At 44.4% G+C, this 19,312-nt stretch overlaps 1 protein-coding gene across 12 annotated transcripts in view; it reads left to right on the top strand.

The window, feature by feature from the left end:
* NLRC5 (NLR family CARD domain containing 5) overlaps nt 1-19,312 on the top strand; it is a 92,656-nt gene that overhangs the window by 11,234 nt on the left and 62,110 nt on the right. The window contains exon 2 of one of the 12 annotated variants that reach the window (XM_073795551.1): nt 8,229-8,487. The exons of the other annotated variants lie outside the window; for them this stretch is intronic. The gene's annotated coding sequence lies outside the window, so the exon portion shown is untranslated. The remainder of the gene's footprint in view (nt 1-8,228; nt 8,488-19,312) is intronic. 12 annotated transcript variants of the gene reach the window in all.

The following is a 19,312-nucleotide window of genomic DNA, read 5'->3' as shown; positions in this document are numbered from 1 at the left end:
TCTGTTTATTCTTTTGATGTCTGTGCCTTTGGTGTCATCTCCAAGGAATCACTGCCAAACCCAGCGTCACAGCTTTCATCCTATGTTTGCTTCTAATAGTTTTATTATTTTAAGTCTTACATTTGGGGCCTTGATCCATTTTTGTTTTTTGTTTGTTTGTTTAAATTTTTATTTATTCATTTATTTTTGGCAACGTTGGGTCTTCATTGCTGCATGTGGGCTTTCTCTAGTTGCGGTGAGCAGGCTTCTCATTGTGGTGGCTTCTCTTGTTGTGGAGCCCGCCTTCTCTAGGCGCGTGGGCTTCAGTAGTTGTGGCACTTGGGCTCAGTAGTTGTGGCTCATGGGCTCTAGAACACAGGCTCAGTAGTTGTGGTGCATGGGCTTAGTTGCTCCGCAGCATGTGGGATCTTCCCAGACCAGGGATTGAACCCGTGCCCCCTGCATTGAAAGGCGGATTCTTAACCACTGTGCCACCAGGGAAGTCTCCCTTGATCCATTTTGATTTAGTTTTTATATATGGTGTGAGGTAAGGGTCCAACCTCATTCCTTTGCATGTGGATATCCAGTTTTCCCAGTACCATTTGTTGAAAAGACTGTCCTTTCCCCATTGAATGGTCTTGGCATTCTTGTCAAAAATCATTTGACTATATATGTGAGGGTTTATTTCTGGGCTCCCTATTCTGTTCCATTGGTCTGTATGTCTGCCTTTATGCCAATACCACACTGTTCTGATTACTGTAGCAAGTTTTGAAATCAGGAAATGTGAGTCCTCCAGTTTTATTTTTTTTTTCAGGATTGTTTTGACTATTTGGGGTCCCTTGAGATTCCATATGAATTTTAGGATGTGTTCTTTAATCTCTGCAAAAAAGAAGTCATTGGGATTTTGATAGGAATTGCATCGAATCTGTAGATCACTTTGGGTAATATTGACTTCTTTTTTTAAGGAAAATACGTTTTTAATTTTAGTTTTAGTTTTTTAATATTTACTTATTTATTTGGTTGTTCCAGGTCTTAGTTGCAGCTCTCCAGCTCCTTAGTTGTGGCACGTGGGCTCCCTAGTTGCGGCAGGCAGCCTCCTTAGTTGCAGCTCACCAGCTCCTTAGTTGCAGCTCGCCAGCTCCCTAGTTGCAGTATGCGGACTCCTTAGTTGTGGCATACGAACTCTCAGTTGTGGCATGCATGTGGGATCTAGTTCCCTGACCAGGGATTGAACCTGGGTCCCCTGCATTGGGAGCATGGAGTCTTAACCACTGCGCCACCAGGGAAGTCCCAATATTGACGTTTTAACAATAGTGAGTCTTCCAATCCATAAACATGGGATATGTTTCCATTTATTTATGTCTTATTTAATTTCTTTCAGCAACATTTTGTACTTACATTGTACAGATCTTCCACCTCCTTGGTTAAGTTAACTTCTAAGTATTTTATTCTTTTTGATGCTATTATAAATGGAATTGTTTTGGTTATTTCCTTTTCAGATTGTTATCTTTCATATTTAGAAACACAACTGATTTGTTTGTGTTGACTTTGTATCCTGCTGCCTTGCTGAATTCATTTATTAGTTCTAACAGTTTTTTTGTGGAGTCATTAGGGTTTTCTACATAGAAGATCCTGTCATCTGCAAACAGATTATTTTACTTCTTCCTTTGCAATTTGGATGTCTTTTATTTCTTTTTCTTGCCTAATTGATCTGACTAGAACTGCCAGTTCTGTGTTGAATAGAAGTGGTGAAAGCAGGCATCCTTGCCTTTTCCTGATCTTAAAGCAAAAGCTTTCAGTCTTTCAACATTGAGTATGATGTTTGCTATGGGTTTTTCATATATGACTTTTATTATGTGGAGTAGTTTCCTTCTATTCCTGGTTTGTTGAATTTTTTTTTTATCGTAAAAGGGTGTATAATTTTGTCAAATGGTTTTTTCTGCATCAATTGAAATGATTGTGTGGGTTTTTTCCCTTCATTTCGTTTTTGTTTTTGGTTTTTGGGTTTTTTTGCGGTACGCGGGCCTCTCACTGTTGTGGCCTCTCCCATTGCGGAGCACAGACTCCGGATGCACAGGCTCAGCGGCCATGGCTCACGGGCCCAGCAGCTCCACGGCATGTGGGATCTTCCCGGACCAGGGCATGAACCCGTGTCCCCTGCATCAGCAGGCGGACTCTCAACCACTGCGCCACCAGGGAAGCCCTCCCTTCATTTTGTTGATGTGGCATATTACATTGATCGATTTTCATATGTTGAACCATCCTTGCATTCCAGGAATAAAGCTCACTTGGTCATGGTGTATAATCTTTTAAATTTGATGTGCTGAATTTGGTTTGCTAGTATTTTGTTGGGGATATTTGCATCATTGTTCATAAGGGATATTAGTCTCGAGTTTTCTTTTAGTGTCTTTGTCTGGCTTTGGTATCAGGGCAGTGCTGGCCTCCTAGAATGAGTTAGGAAGTGTTCTTCCTCATCAGTTTTTGGGAAAACTTTTGGGAAAAGTTTGAGAAGGATTGGTATTAGTTCTTTTCTAACTTTCTGGTAGAATTCACCAGTGAAGCCGTCAGCTCCAAGACTTTTCTTTGTTGGGAGATTTGTTTTATTGCTGATATATCTCCTGACTAGTTATAGGTCTATTCAGATTTTCTACTTCTTTGTGATTTAATGTTGGAAGGTTTTGTGTTCCTAGGAATTTGTCCATTTCATCTAGGTTATCCAGTTTGTTGACATACAATTGTTCGTAGTATTCTCTTACAATTCTCTTCATTTCTTTAGAATTGGTAGTGATGTCCCCACTTTCTGATTTTAGTAATTTGATTCTTCTTTTTTCCTTAGTCCAAAGGCTTGTCAATTTCGTTGACTTTTTGAAGAACCAACTTTTGATTTTATTGATATTCTCTATTATTTTTCAGTTCTCCTGTTCCTTTATCTACACTCTAATTGTTATTATTTCCTTTCTTCTGTTAACTTTGAGTTTAATTTGCTTTTCTTTTCTAGTTCCTTAGGTTGTAAAGTTAGGTTGTTGATTTGAGATCTCTCTTGTTGTTTTTTTTTTGCGGTATGCGGGCCTCTCACTGCTGTGGCCTCTCCCGCTGCGGAGCCCAGGCTCCAGACGCGCAGGCCCAGCGGCCATGGCTCACGGGCGCAGCCGCTCCGCGACATGCGGGACCCTCCCGGACCGGGGCACGAACCCGTGTCCCCTGCATTGGCAGGCGGACTCCCAACCACTGCACCACCAGGGAAGCCCTCTCTTGTTTTTTAATGTAACATTTATAGCTATAATATTTCCCCTTAGTACTGCTTTTGCTGTGTCCCATAAGGTTTGGTATGTCGTGTTTTTGTTTCCATTCATCTCTAAGCATTTTCTAATTTCCGTTGTGATTTCTTCTTTGATCCATTGGTTGTTTAAATGTGGGCTGTTTTGTTTCCACAATTTTGTGAATTTTCCAGTTTTCTTTATGTTATTGATTTCTAACACCATTGTGGTCAGAGCCTATACTTTGTATGATATCTATTTTTTAAAATCTATTGAGAATTTGTGCCCTACATATGGTCTATCGTGGGAAATATCCCGTGTGCAATCAAGAATGTGTATTCTGTTGTCATTGGGGGGAGTATTCTGAATGTATCTGTCAGATCTTATTGATTTATTGTATTGTTTAAGTCCTCTATTTCCTCACTTATCTTCTGCTTGATTATTCTATCCATTATTGTGAGTGGGTATTAAAGTCTCCAACTATTATTGTTAAACTGCCTATTTCTCCCTTCAGTTCTGTCAGTTTTTGCCTTGTATGTTTTGGTGGTCTGTCATTAGGTATGTAAATGTTTATAATTGGTATATCTTCTTGCTGAATTTAACTTTTTATTAACATATAAAGTCCTTCTTTGCCTCTTGTAAACTTCTTTTGATTTAAAGCCTACTTTATCTTATATTAGTACAACCACTCCTGCTCTCCTTTGGTTACTATTTTCATGGAATATCTTTTTCCATCCCCTTACTTTCAATCTGTTTTTGTCCTTGAATCTCAAGTGAGTCTCTTGTAGACAGCATATAGTTAGATCATGTGTTTTTATCCAGCCAATCTCTGTCTTTTGATTGGAGAGTTTAATCCATTTACATTTAGGTTATTACTGATAAGGAGAGACTTATTTCTGTCATTTTGCTGTTTGCTTTTTATATGCCCTATAGCTTTTTCGTGCTGTATTTTTTGCATTCCTCTCTTTTTTTGTGTTTAGTTAACTTTGTGTAGTGAAATGTTTAAATTCTTTCTTAATTTTGTGTATATTCTATGGCTATTTTCTTTGTGGTTAACATGGGGATTACATTTAACATCTTAAAGTTATAACACTCTGATATGAATATAGTGGCTTAACTTCAATAACATACGAAAACTCTGCTACTTTACAGCTCCATCCCCACTGCTTTCTGTTGCTGATGTTACAAAATTACATCTTTATACATTATGTGCCCCAAATATAAAATAATAATTTTTAAAAAACACATTAGTCTCCCAGTTTATGTAGAAAGCAAGATTTGGAATTACAAACCAAAGTTACAGTACTGTATACTAGCCTTTACACTAATAATTGTTTTTCTTTACATGTAATAGTCTCTTAAATCCTGTAGAAAACCAAAAGTACAGTTACAAACTATTGCTACAATAATACTAGCTTTTATAATTGTCCATGTACTTACCGTTATTTATATCTTTATTTTTCCTTATGACATTGAGGTACTGTCTAGTATCCTTTCATTTCACCCTGCAGGACTCCCTTGAGCATTTCTTGCTGGGCACATCTAGTGGTCTAGTGGTCATGAATTCCCTCAGCTTTTGTTTATCTGGGAATGTCTTGATTTCTCCTTTTGGGTTTTTTTTTTTTTTTTTTTTGGCTGTATCAGGTCTTAGTCGCGGCACGCAGGATCTTCTTTGAGGCATGCGGCATCTTTCGTTGTGGTGAGCAGGCTCTTTGTCGCAGCGTGTGGGCTTCTCTCTAGTTGTGGTGTGCAGGTTTGTTTTCTTTCTCCTCTCTGGTTGTGGCACACAGGCTTCAGGGCGTGTGGGCTCTGTAGTTGTGGCAGGCAGGTTCAAGAGTGGGTGGGCTCTGTAGTTTGCAGCACGTGGGCTCTAGTTGAGGCACACGAGCTCAGTAGTTGTGGCATGCAGGCTTAGTTGCCCCACGGCATGTGGGATCTTAGTTCCCTGACCAGGGATCTAACCCATGTCCCCTGTATTGTAAGGTGGATTCTTTACCACTGGAGCACCAGGGAATTCCCTCTCCCTTACTTTTGAAGGACACTTTTGCCGGATATAGCATTCTTGGTTGACAGTTATTTTCTTTTTGCACTTTGAATGTATGGACCTACTGTCCTCAGGCCTCCAAAGTTTCTGAGGAGAAATTTGCAGATAGTCTTATTGAGAAGCCCTTGTATTTGATGATTCACTTCTCTCTTGCTGCTTTCAAGACTCACCCATTGTCTTTGGTTTTTGAAAGTCTGCTCATAATGTGTCTTGGTGTGGGTCTCTTTGAGTTAATTTTACTTGGAATTTATTGAGCTTCTTGAATGTTTATATTCAGCTTTTTCATCAAATTTGGGAAGTTTTTAGCCATTATTTCTTCAATTTTTCTCTCTGTCCTTTTCTGTCTCTTCTTCTGGGGCTCCCATAATGTGTATGGTGGTCCACTTAATCATGTCTCACACATCCCTTAAGCTCTGTTCACTTTTCTTCATTCCTTTTCTTTCTGTTTCTCAGCCTCGATAATTTCCTTTGTCCTATCCTGAAGTTCCCTGTTTCTTTCTTCTCCCTGCTTAGATCTGCCTTTGAATCCCTCTATGAATTTTTCATTTTAGATACTGCATTTTTTCAGCTCCAGAATCTCTTTTTGGTTTCTTTTTAGGTTTTCTATCTCTTTATTGATATTTGCATTTTGTTAACACATAATTTTTTTGACTTTCTTAGTTCTTTAGGCATCTTTAAGGCAGTTGTTTCAAAGTCTTTAATATATCTGTCATTACAGTTTTTTAAGAGACAGAGTCTTTTGAATTGATCTTTTCCTTTCAGTGGGCCATTGTTTGTTTTGTATGCTTTGTGATTTTTCTGTTGTTGTTGCTGAACACTGGACATTTGAATCTAATAATGTGGTAACTCTGGAAATCAGATTCTCCCCCTTGCCAGGGTTGCTGTTTTTTGGTTTTGGGTTTTTGTTTATCATTTTTGGTTTTTTGTATAGTTGTGAACTGTCTCTGTGCCCAAGATCAACCTGAGGTGTTAACTTAATGCCTTCTTATGTCTTTTCATCTCCTTATGTCTTTGCTGAGCCTTTCCTTGGGCATGTGCAGTCACTTTGTAATGTTCCTCATATGTGCAGTTGTTTCTGAATGTCCTAGTCTTTAATGTCTGGCTTCCAAAAGGGGAAAAGCAAAATTGAAGGAGGGAACAAAAGGCACAGGCCCTTTAAATCGCCCGGAAGTCAGTTCAGCTGGAAGGGGAGGGGCTTGCCACCACAGAGCGGGTGGTGGAGTGACAACGGCTGCCTGCTTCTGTCTGCACCTCTGAGATCAGAAACAGCAGTCAACAATTATGGTACAAATCTCCGGGATCTGGAGGACAGGGTCCTTTTTACCCACCCTCGCTCCTGCAAACTGCGTGCAAGCTGCTTAAGGAACATGTGCACAGCTGGCTGCCACAAGACCAAGGGGTGGGGGGTGGCTACCTACTACTGTACTAAGAACTGAAATTGACCAAAATGAACCCCCCCAATTTTTTTTATTGGAGTAAAGTTGCTTTACAATGTTGTGTTAGTTTCTGCTGTACAATGAAGTGAATCAGCTATATGTGTACCTATATCCCCTCCCTCTTGGACCGACCTCCCACCCTCCCATCCAACCCATCTAGGTCATCACAGAGCACCAAGCTGAGCTCCCTGTGCTATACACTAGCTGTCTATTTTACACATGGTATTGTATTTATGTCAAACCTAATCTCCCAATTTAAAATTAACCGAAATTTAAGAGTCCAGATTAACCCTGGAAGCCGTAAGCTTTCAACAGACTCCGGAGTTCCAAAACAGTTATACCAGATTCTGCTCGTATGATTTTTGTCTAAGTGAGGAGACAGATTCCTGGTGCTTCCTACTCTGCCATCTTCCCCGAATCCTCACTGGAACCATTATTTTCAAAATGTTTGAGACCGTGTTGCTAAATTTCTCTCCTAGAAGACTGTGTGGATATAGAGGTTTCAGGCAGCTGGAAAACTGCCTGATCCCTCAACACCCATCTCCTGTGGGGAGGGATGGAGCTTGTACCATCACGAAACCCCAAACCCCCATCAACCCCTTGCCAGGGCGGTTCCTTCTGCCCCTCATGCCAAATGGAGGGAGGACTCAAATCATGGTGAGCTGGTACTCTGAGGTATTCAGATCTTGTCACTGCATCTTGTTTGAAGAGAGAAATAGCGTGCCGTTTTATTGGTCTCACAGTAGTCTTTTCCCTAAGTTCTTGAAGGTGTCCTGTGCATTTCTCAGCCTCAGAATTCTCTTCTTGAAATGGGCAGGTAAAGGTTTGCCTCGTTAGAGACTTACACGGTAGAGTCAGCAGGATGATGTTTAGGAGGTGCATGGACGAGGCAGTGGGCTGAATCATAAAGTGAGAGCAGCTGTCCTCTTTGCACTTCTCTTTAATCCTTCCTGTTGAGTCAAGGAGAAAGTCTCAGTTGGCTGCTAATGTCTGTAAGGCCTCTTACATTCCTGATCACCTTTTCCACACTGCGAGGCCAGGCCTCAGGCCATAGGCAGCCACGCCCAGGTCCTGTTCAACGGGCATCATTTTGGTTTTGTTTCCCTTGGGTTTCTCTTTTAGGGGTTACCTTCCATGCAGGGCAAATGATACTTTAGAAAATCAAGTTCAAAGTGAAATGATTTCTAGAAAATTTTTAAGGAAACGCTACTCAGATTCTCAGATAAGGCAAAAATGTCCTCCAACATGGGTAAAAAAGTCTTGGAAATTGTATTTCTATCCCTAAAGGGTAAGATTGTGGGAAAGTTCACGTTATATATTTCCGCAATGTTTAGAACTTTTCAAATGAGTGCAGATTATATTTTATAGCAGAAAAGTAATCAAGAGCTATGGGAATGATCATTTCGTTTGGAAAGAAGTCGTTGGTTGAAGGTAGTATGGTGCTTCAGTTAGGAAAGCACCTCTGGGTTCAGCAGAGGTTTTAAATCCACTCTTTGCTTCTTGACTTCCCAGAGTCCATTTCTTCATCTGTAAAATGAAGGCAATATCTGCCTTGAAAGGTTGACTGAGGATCCACTGAGGAAATGCAGGTGGAATACTGTAGCATGATGCCCAACCTGTGCTGAGAACCCAATATATGAGATTAGCATCAACTAGCATCAGCTGCGGGTGGGCAGTCCCCTCACTGTGCTGTAATCTTTGTATGAAGTATTGTCCGCCATCCTCAGAATGACCCTGTGAAGAGGATGCAAAATCATCACCGCATTTGCAGGTGAGGAACATGTGGTACAGGGATGTTAGGAAACTTGCCCTAGCTTGGACAGCACAACATGTTGAAAACCGGATTTGCACCCAAGCCTCCTGACCCCAAAGGCTCTTTTATCAGCTCCACAGACCCCTGTGAGATGGGCTGATATTAACCCTGCTTGACATACAAGCGAACCATGGTCCAGAGAGGGCAGGGACTTGCCTGCTGTCACCTAACAAGTCAGTTTGGGGCAGTGGGGCTCAGAACTGAGGCTCCAACCAACCAATCCCCTAACCCCCAGTCCCAGCCCCAAGCCTTTCTCCTACCCGTGTTTTGTGTGTCTGGTCACTGTCGGCTGGCATGGGACAACATCGGTCAGATGATCCGTCCCGGAAGCAGAATTCCTCTTCTAACTTCAAAGTGTCCAGCTTTCTGGTCACTGATCTTCGGTCTTCTTTCACTTTCAAAAAACTGTATTCAGTTTAAACCATACAGGTAATACATGACTAAATTCTCTTTGCAGAAAGCTAAACACCTTATACATCATGCTAAAATCTCCATTACTCACTGCTTCCCGCCCCAGGTCTGTCCTCTCCCAGTTTGAGGTAACCAGTTGGGTGTGTTGCCTTCCAGAACTTTATCTAAGCCTTCGCATTAAAGAAAACAAGCAAGGTAATTCCCTGGCGGTCCAGTGCTTAGGACTCTGCACTCTCACTGCCGTCGGGGAACTAAGATCCCACAAGCTGTGCTGCGCGGCCAGAAAAAAAAAAACCAAAACCCCAAAACACTTAAATTGGGCTCACTCACTGCAAGGCCCTGTTTCAAGTGCTTTATGTGTATTAACTCATTCACAACCCTGTGAGGAAGGTACTGTTACTATCCTTGTTTTATAGATGAGAACATTGAGGCTCAGAGAAGCTATACAACCTGCCTGAAGCCTCACGGCCTGAAAATGGTGAAAAGTTTAGTCCCAAACCTAGACAGCCTGGCTCCAAAATTCATGCTCTTACCCTCTAAGTTATAAAAACATGTTATTATAGAACTGGAGTATTGGTGTTTTGTTTTATATGTATTCTTCAGACAAATGATGTCATATCATGCATATCATTATACGTGTGTCTTGTCTATTCAGTAATACATATGGAGGATCCAGCCGCATCAGTGGCCTTCATGCCCGTAACCCAGAGGCGTGGTAAACCAAACTATATTAGGTTATGAGTTGTTCAAACGCAGCTGCAGGATTTTCTTATGTACTGCACTCTGTGCCTTGCAGGCCGTGTGGCTCTCCCTGTAGATTTCTGCCAAGCAGTTTGGTTGTAGAGTCAAAGGGCGGACACATTTTTTTTTTTTTTGGCTGTGTTGGGTCTTCATTGCTGCACACGGGCTTTCTCTAGTTGCGGCGAGCGGGGGCTACTCTTCGTTGTGGTGTGCGGGCTTCTCATTGGGTGGCTTCTCTTTTTGTGGAGCACGGGCTTGAGGCGTGCGGGCTTCAGTAGTTGTGGCTCACAGGCCGAGTAGTTGTGACACGCGGGCTTCAGTACTTGTGGCTCTCAGGCTCTAGAGCGCAGGCTCAGTAGTTGTTGCAACGGGCTTAGTTGCTCCGCGGCATGTGGGATCTTCCCGGACCAGGGCTCGAACCCGTGTTCCCTGCATTGGCAGGCGGATTCTTAACCACTGCACCACCAAGGAAGCCCAAAGGCCGGACGCATTTTAAGTTTTAGAAATCATTGCCAATTTGCCTTTGAAAGCGGGCAGACCAATTTCCAGGCTGTGATTCGAACCTCAGGATCTAACTTCTCTCCTTTACATCCCGAGCCTTCTTCATCCCCTCCTTGTCACTGGAAACCAGCTTCCTGGTTTCCAGTGACAAGGAGAGAGAAGCCTTGTTGGATTTGGAACAGGGACCTCCCAGGCCCAGGCCTGAGGCCCAGAGTGCAGGCTTGTGCCACCTCCACAAGGGCTTTGAGGCAAGAAGATGTTTGTTCAACTGTCAGCTCTGCGACTGTCTAGCTAGTGACCTGGGGAGGCCCCCTCCCTGCTGGGAGCCTCGGTTTGTGCTTTGGTAAAGCATGTGACTGCATTTTAAGTCCTGCAGGACCTTGTCATTGTGAGGGACAATAAAGATGAGTGTTTTCAAAGGAACAGTATTCTCCTATGTCATCATCACCCCATGGAAATATGCTGTGTCAAGGACCCCTCTTGCCCGCTATGCCAGCTTTTGTGGGTGAGGGAGGAGATGGCCGCTGACGTCCCCCTGAAGATAACTCCCATGGGGCCTCATGAGAAGAGGGTGATTCCTGGGGTGGGGCTGTATCAGTCCCCCAGAAAGAGCCCACTGGGTCAGTCTGGTCCCACTTCTGCTTCTTATTTGCTGTGAGTGTCAGCAAGGCCTTCCTTTCTCGGGACCTCTGTTTCCCAATCTGTAAAATGGGCCTGGCATGGACCCCACTGCCAGGATTCTTCCAGCTCTCTTCCCCTTTGCATCTGGGCTCAGGCATCCTCTGAAGCCTCGGACTACGATCAGCCACCCTGGGGGAAGCAGAGGCCCTGGGTTCCCGGTCATCAGCCCTGCAGGGCTTGGCGTGGAGGCTTCCCAGAGGGCTGGAGGGCCTCTGTGGACTCTGGTCCACCCTGGGGTCCCCAGGCCTGACCTGTCCACTCAGTCCTGAGAAACCAACTTCAGTAGCACTTTCTTTTCTCAATTTCGGTGATATTTTGGTCCAAATGTCTTGAGTGGATGTCGTGGCCGGGGGTACTGACCCCGCCAACCGCATCCTTCCTGACCCTGCCGTTAGCATTGGCAGCCTTCTTAGTTCTGTCCCTCTCTTCCCGCTGCCTGGCCTCAGTCGCCCCCTTCTGTCCTCTTTTCTCCCCACCCGAACCCAGGAGCTGGGGCAGAACCCCGAGGTCTGCCAGTGCCCGGGGAGGGACAGGGCTTCCAGCCTCCCCCAGACCCTGATCCTCGGCCTGACCCTCCCAGACAGCCCCGGGAACAGGGACAGCAGGTGGTTTCCCCCTTGTAGAGATGAGGAAACAGATCCCAGCAAGTGGGAGGGGTGTTGCCAGCACCTGTTACTCCTGAGCCCCAGCCTCAGGGGGGTTTCCTCTCCATCCAAGCAGGGAGAGGGAAGAAGCAAAAGGACAGCAGCCGGAAGTATGTGACTCAAACCATATCCTCTCCTCCCTCCCGCCCTCCCTTCCTTCTACCCTGTGCTAGGGGCTGGGGCTACACAGGAAATAACAAGAACAACAACACTGGTAATAATAGCTAATGGGCCAGATGCCGTGTCAGGGGTTTTGCCTGCTTCATCTCCCAGCGACCTTGCCAGGTAGCTATTAATACCCCCAAGGCTGACCCGGCTGGGATTCCCTCTCACCAGTCTCCTGGACCCCCTCATAGGCCAGTCCCCCTTCCCCCACCCATTGTGGGTGTAGGCCCACTAACACCTGCACCCCGCCCTGAAGGACTGCCCGTGTCTGATAGGAATGCCCCTCCTCCGCCCCATAGGCATGGCCTGTAGCCAATGAGTGGCAGATGTGACGGATATGGGCGGGGGAACAGCGCCGCCCCCTTGCCTCTTGTCAGGACAAACTCTGGAGTGTTGTTCACATTCCCAGAGTTCCCTGTGGTCAGGCTAAAGCTAGACTGCTCCTGAAACCACATCTGTGCTTCACTTCTCCCCCAACCCCATCCTGCTTCCCTTCCCACCTTAATAAATAACTTGGACAGACACCCCTGTCTTGGGCTCTGCTTTTAGCAGCCTGACCTAGAACATCCCCATTTTACAGATGAGGACGCTGAGGTACCAAGCCATGGAGTAACCAGACCATAGCCACACAGCTGGTAACTGTGTAGTAGAGACTCACATCCAGGGCCCTGGTGCCAAGGCATTTGCCCTTATCCACAATCAGGCAGTGTCCCTGCCCTGGAGGTGTACCCAGCTGCTGAAGGAAGGGCGGGCCAAGAGGAAATGATGATGCAGAGTGACAAGCCCTGCTGTGGAGGAGAAAGGAGAGAGTGCTAAGGAGGGAAGCCCAATACTGGGGGTGCCACTCGGTCTGGGAAGGCAGCTGGGAAGACTTCCCTGAGAAGGGAGCAAAAGTCGATTGGAGCTGGGTCCAGAGGAGAAGGAAGAGTTTGCAAGATGGAAAAAAAGGGCAGGGCGTTCAAGGCAGAGCAGGGCATGTGTGCAAGGCAAGGGGTTGTGAAAGAGGATGCGGGGTGGGCATGGGAAGATCACACCCGTGGTAGCATGGTCACATGGCAGGGCAGCGCGGGTGGTGTGAGGGGGCCCGGAGATGGCCAGGACCCAGACGGTGAAGGACCATTCGTTTATTCATCCTTTGAGCCTTTCTTCGGCACCTGAGGTGGACCGGCTTTGTGGAAGTCATGCTAACGTGGTGCCACTTCGTCTTGCAGGTGGTGGGAAACTACAAGAGGTTTAGACAGAAATGAGGCCAGACCAGAGCTGAGTTGTTTGTTTGGTTTTTTTTTGCGGTACGCGGGCCTCTCACTGTTGTGGCCTCTCCCGTTGCGGAGCACAGGCTCCGGACGCGCAGGCTCAGCGGCCATGACTCACGGGCCCAGAAGCTCCGCGGCATGTGGGATCTTCCCGAACCGGGACACGAACCCATGTCCCCTGCATTGGCAGGCGGACTCCCAACCACTGCGCCACCAGGGAAGCCCCAGAACTGAGTTTTAGAGACAACTCTGGCCAGAGGCGTGTGTGCTGGCGTGCGTGCACGTGTGCATGCCTGTGGACTGGAGGTGGGGGGTGTCTCCAGGTGCAGAGAGCAGCCAGGGCAAAGGCCCTGGGACTGGGGCAAAGGAACTGGCTGTGATTTCTCCACTCTACCCCCTAACCTCCACAGCAGTGGCGTTTCCTGGATGGCAGGAGATTCCCCAAGGGCACAGCGATGCAGGCAACGGAAGGGGCTCTCTGCTTAAAATTGAAGCCAGGATGGAGTGATCTTTCCATGCCCACCCCTCAGTGAGACTAGCACCCCAGCAAGGTCCCCTGCCCTTTTCCCTCTTGCTGTCTGGACCTGGAGTGGCAGGAACACCGGCCTGCAAACCCACACGCCTGGATTCCCTTGGTGTGCTGACTGTTTCTGATTGTGTGATGCTGGGCGTTTCACTGCCTCTCTCTGAGCCCCATGTTTGATCGCCCTATCCCAGGGATGCATTGGTGACTCTTAGAAGTAACACTTTTTTTTAGCCGGAGATCCCGGTGCTAAAAATGCAAATATAAAGGCTTGAGAGTTTATTTTCTTTGTTCTATTAGCAGCGCTCTGCTATCTTGCTTTCTGTAGAGCAGTAATAAAATTTTATGCATTTGGGTAACATGAACCCATAAACGTAACATCATTTAAAATTTGTTATTTAAATTCATATTTAAATTTAAAAACTGCTAGCCATGCATGGAGAAATTGATAGAAGCACAGTGACTAAGAATGTCTCTCTCATTCTTTGATGGCTACCCCAAACCACATAGATACCACCATAGGAGATGTGAAGGACAACCAGTGTGGGTGAGGTAATAGATATATTCGATTTTTTAAAAATTAATCTTGTTTAGGTAATACATGCATACAACATAAAATTCTTTTTTTTTTTTTTTTTTTTTTTTTTGGTATGCGGGCCTCTCTCACTGTTGTGGCCTCTCCCGTTGCGGAGCACAGGCTCCGGACACGCAGGCTCAGCAGCCATGGCTCACGGGCCCAGCCGCTCCGCAGCATGTGGGATTTTCCCGGACCGGGGCACAAACCCGTGTCCCCTGCATCGGCAGGCGGACTCTCAACCACTGCGCCACCAGGGAAGCCCCAACATAAAATTCTAAAAGTTCCCCTCCCTGGGGACAATTACTATTATGAGTTTCTTCCAGAAATATTCATGTATTTAGAAACATAAACATTTTTTTTTCTTTACACGAATGCGGCATAGGTACCCTATTCTGCCCTTGACCTTTTTGAAAATGTGATGTATCTTGTTCCATATCATTCCACATAGTTCTGCCTCTTTCTTTTTAATGGCTGCATAAGATTTCATTGCATGAATGTGCCACAATTTTTCTCTTTTTTTGGCGGCTTGGCCTGCGGGATCTTAGTTCCCCAACCAGGGTTTGAACCTGTGCCCTCAGCAGTGAAAGCGTGGAGTCCTAACCACTAGACCCCCAAGGAATTCCCAGGACCTTGTTGTTTATCTGTTCTTCTAGTACTTTCATGGTTTAACTTTTTACATTTAAATTTTGACTCCAAGTAGACTTTATTTTGGTATAATTTGTGAGACAGAAATCCATCTTTGTTGAAAAAGAGTATCTTTTAAATGTTCAAGGAGTATTTTTAAATTTCTCATATACCAAGCCAAAAAGGGAACTCTCAACATATTCCCGAAAGCAGAAATTAGATAGGAATTATTCTTTGTACAGTATAGTAAAGCAAAAAATTAATGACCAAGATTTTTAAAAGAGCTCACCCCTCTATTAAATGACTCAGTTCAAAATTATAATCTACTAGTAATCCAATATAAATTTGCTATAAACAATATAAATTTATGGAAATTGGCCAAAAGTTCTTTTAAAAGGAAAAAACTCAAAATGGCCTAAGGCGTAAAGTTCAGAAGTTTAAAGAATAACAGTCTCAGTAAATCAGGGGAAAGAAATAAGACAATAAAAACAAAAATTATAAAACTAGAGAAGGGAAAATTCTACAGAACTGATAAAAGAAAACAAAAGTTTATTTTTAAACATAAGAGGTACCAACTGCTGGCAAATTTAATAAGGAAAGAAAGACAAAGTAAGAGAAACTAAATTAAGTACAAAAATGTGAAATTTAAAAGTACAAGAGGGAATTCCCTGTTGGTCCAGCGGTTAGGGCTCCGCGCTTTCGCTGCTGATGGCTGGGTTCAGTCCCTGGTCGGGGAACTGAGATCCTGCAAGCTGCGTGATTCGACCAAAAAAAAAAAAAAAGGACAAAAAAAAATATTATACACAACTGTGTGCTGCATACTAAGTTTGAACATTCTTGACGAACTAAGAAAATTTCTCAGAAAAAAACCATAAACTACCAAAAGTTAATTTAAAAATAAGTGGAAAACAACCAACACAGTAAGGGGAATGTTAAAGTTATCACATTTGATTTTTCTTTTAACTGTTCAAACCACTTGATGGTGTTGAGAACTTTGGCTTTTCCTCAGGGTGCGATAGGAAGGGGCAAATGTATGTGGTGTGGGCCATGTTTTAACTTGACCATCTGTCTCTCTGTGAAGGATGTTGGGGGTAGGCCTCCTGGTGCAGGAATCCAGGTAAGAAATGATGGTGCCAGGTCTAGGTAGCAGTGGAGGAAGTAAGATTCTGTGATATGCTTGGCAAACTTAAGCCACCTTTGGCCTGAGCTTGAGGAATCTTGAGGCCGCCCTTCACTGGAATGGGGAAGGGGGTGGGTGGAAGGGGCAGTTTGGGAGGGGAGATCAGGAGCTCAGCTTTGGACTGGGAAATTTTTTTTTTTTTTTGGCCACACCCTGCAGCATGACATGTAGGATCTTAGCTTCCCAACCAGGGATTGAACCTGTGCCCCCTGCAGTCGAAGCATGGAGTCTTAACCACTGGACGGCCAGGGAAGTCCCCGGAAATTTTTAAATGCATAGGAGGCATCCAAGAGGAGTAGCTGTGAGAATTAAAATAGATGAAGCCTAAAGGCACTTGCCTGGCATTTAGCAAATATTCATTACATTATCTGTTCAACTTTTTCAACACTTTCCCAGTGAAAATGTAGGTTTGTCCCTATAACACACACAGAAACATTAAACAAAAAGTAGAATAGGGGCTTCCCTGGTGGCACAGTGGTTGAGAGTCCACCTGCCGATGCACGGGACACAGGTTCGTGCCCCGGTCCGGGAGCATCCCACGTGCCGTGGAGCGGCTGGGCCCGTGAGCCATGGCCGCTGAGCCTGCGCGTCCGGAGCCTGTGCTCCGCAACGGGAGAGGCCACAACAGTGAGAGGCCCACGTACCGGAAAAAAAAAAAATGTAGAATAAAGTATTTCCTCGGTGTGTATGAATTACTTTTTAATTTGAATTTTCAGTCTCTATCTGTCATACTTAATGCAGATATTTATCCTCACTTATTGCCTTCCTAATTCTGTATTCGTTTTAGTGTTTCACGTTCTGTAGGGAACTTCCATTCATGTGAGCAGCACTGATGGTTTCCTGTGCTTACTCAGCACTGTGAATTTCTCTTCCTTACACATTGGGGAAATGTCTATTCTAGTTTTTAATGTGAACGTTTTATGGCTTTGAAAAAAAAATTGAAATGCACCCGTTGAAAAGTTTTAATGGTACGAGGTGGTTCAGAAGAGAACGGTCGTCCTTCCATATCCCTATCCTCAGTTGCTCAAGTCCCTTACATAACATGGCGTAGTACAGTTGGCCCTCCGTATCCGCGGGTTCCACATTTGAAGATTCAAATCCACAGATGCAGAACCCACAGATACAGAGCGAACTGTACAGTGTAAAGGGCCCTCCTTTGCCTGGGTCCCCCAGGTTCCCTCCCCAGACACAATCCTGTCACCAGTTACTTGTGTAACCCTAGAGTTGGTCTCTCTGTATGCCAATGCACACAGCACATTTAAAACATACATGTGCCATAGCTTTTAAAAGTTGAATTCACTTACTAGTATACTTTGGAGCTTTTTTCACTTAGCATGTTTTTGCTGTTCATCCGTGTTGCAGTATGTATTGTTACTTTGTTCCTTTTTGTTGCTAAATAAAGTTCTATTGTATGGATAGATACACCATATTTTGCTTATTCATTTGTGAGTTTTTGGACATTTGGACTGTTTTCACTTTTTAGCTATTAGGGATGATAAACATCTGTATGCATGTTTTCATGTAGATGTATATTTTCATTTCTCTAGGGTATAAACCTAGGAGTAGAAAATCGCTGGGTTATAACTCTCTGTTTAACATTTTAAGGAATTGCCAAACTTTTTCAAAGTGGCTGCACCATTTTGCATTCCCACCAGCAGTATATAAGAGCTCCTGTTTCTCCACATCCTCATCAACACTTGTATTATCTTCTCTTTCATTACAGACGTTCGATGGGGATGTGAAATGGTATCTGGTTGTGGTTTAAATTTGCCCATACAGAAAAATTTAATTTAATTATGTAACTAAAAAATAATTCTTAAAAAAAAAAGGAAATCCCCTGGCGGTCCAGTGGTTAGGACTCCGTGCTCTCACTGCCAAGGGCCCAGGTTCAATCCCTGGTCAGGGAACTAAGATCCCACAAGGGGCGCAGCACAGCCAATAACAATAATAATAATAATTCTTTCCATTTAAAACACTTGTATTACTATGTGTTTTTTATATAGTTGATTTACATACAATGTTGTGTCAGTTTCAGGTATACAGCAAAGTGATTCAGTTACACATACATATATATACATATATATATTCTTTTTTTAATAATCTCTTCCATTATACCATTATAGGTTATATACGTGCTGTGTTTTGTTTGTTTGTTTTTGGCTACATTGGATCTTCGTTACTGCGCGCGGGCTTTCTCTAGTTGTGGCAAGTGGGGGCTACTCTTCATTGTGGTGAGCGGACTTTTTATTGTGGTGGCTTCTCAGTTGCGGAGCACAGGCTATAGGCACACGGGCTTCAGTAGTTGCCGCACGCGGGCTCAGTAGTTGTGGCATACGGGCCCTAGGGTGCGCAGGCTTCAGTAGTTGCGGTGCGTGGGCTCAGTAGTTGCGGTGCACAGGCTGTAGGGCACACGGGCTCAGTAGTTGTGGCACATGGGCTTAGTTGCTCCACAGCATGTGGGATCTTCCCGGACCATGGCTCGAACCCGTGTCCCCTGCATTGGCAGGTGGATTCTTTTTTTTTTTTTGTATAGTATTTTTTTATAAATTTATTTTTTTTATTTATTATTTTTAGCTGTGTTGGGTCTTCGTTGCTGCCTGCAGGCTTTCTCTAGTTGCGGCAAGCAGGGGCTACTCTTTGTTGCAGTGCGCGGGCTTCTCATTGCGGTGGCTTCTCTTGTTGCGGAGCACGGGCTCTAGGCGCCAGCGTCAGTAGTTGTGGCACAAGGGGTCAGTAGTTGTGGCTCGTGGGCTCTAGAATGCAGGCTCAGTAGTTGTGGCGCACGGGCTTAGTTGCTCTGCGGCATGTGGGATTTTCCCGGACCAGGGTTCAAACCCATGTCCCCTGCATTGGCAGGTGGATTCTTAACCACTGCACCACCAGGGAAGCGCCTGGTACCATAAGGTTTTAATGACAGTTACTTTATAAAATGCCTTTGTTTGGAAGCCTCTCCATTATTGCCTGCCTCTCCCAATGAATAGTCTTTGATATAATTGCCTTCGGTTTTTTTCTTTTTATCTAATTCTAATTCAAAATGTTTATTATGAAATAGTTAAGGCATACAAACACTTGTCATATCTGTCATTTTTTGTCTAAAAGACCATTATTATAATTTTACCAAGTTCTCAGAAGTATCCTACTGTAATATATTTAAGGCATTGCCTTAAATATGTCTATTAACTTAGAGGGTTTTTTCCTTTCACTTTCTGTAGTCACAGGCAGGCTTGTCTTAGTCTGTTATAGCGGTTCTGGCAGTCATAACAGAATACCATAGACTGGGTGGCTTACACAACACACATTTATTTCTCACAGTTCTGGAGGCTGGGAAGTCCAAGATCAAGGAGCCAGCAGATCCGGTGCCCAGTGAGAACCCTCTTCTTGATTTGCAGATGGCTGCTTCCTCCCTTTATCCTCCTCAGGTGGCAGTGAGCAGAGAGAGGAAGCACATCTCTCCTGCCTTTCCTTATAAGGGCACTAAACCCA

The sequence above is a fragment of the Tursiops truncatus genome, chromosome 19 (genome assembly GCF_011762595.2).
Source record: "Tursiops truncatus isolate mTurTru1 chromosome 19, mTurTru1.mat.Y, whole genome shotgun sequence".
NCBI classification, from domain to species: domain Eukaryota; kingdom Metazoa; phylum Chordata; class Mammalia; order Artiodactyla; family Delphinidae; genus Tursiops; species Tursiops truncatus.
Note: the sequence above shows the minus strand (reverse complement) of the source record. Positions and strands in the feature narration are given on the sequence as shown.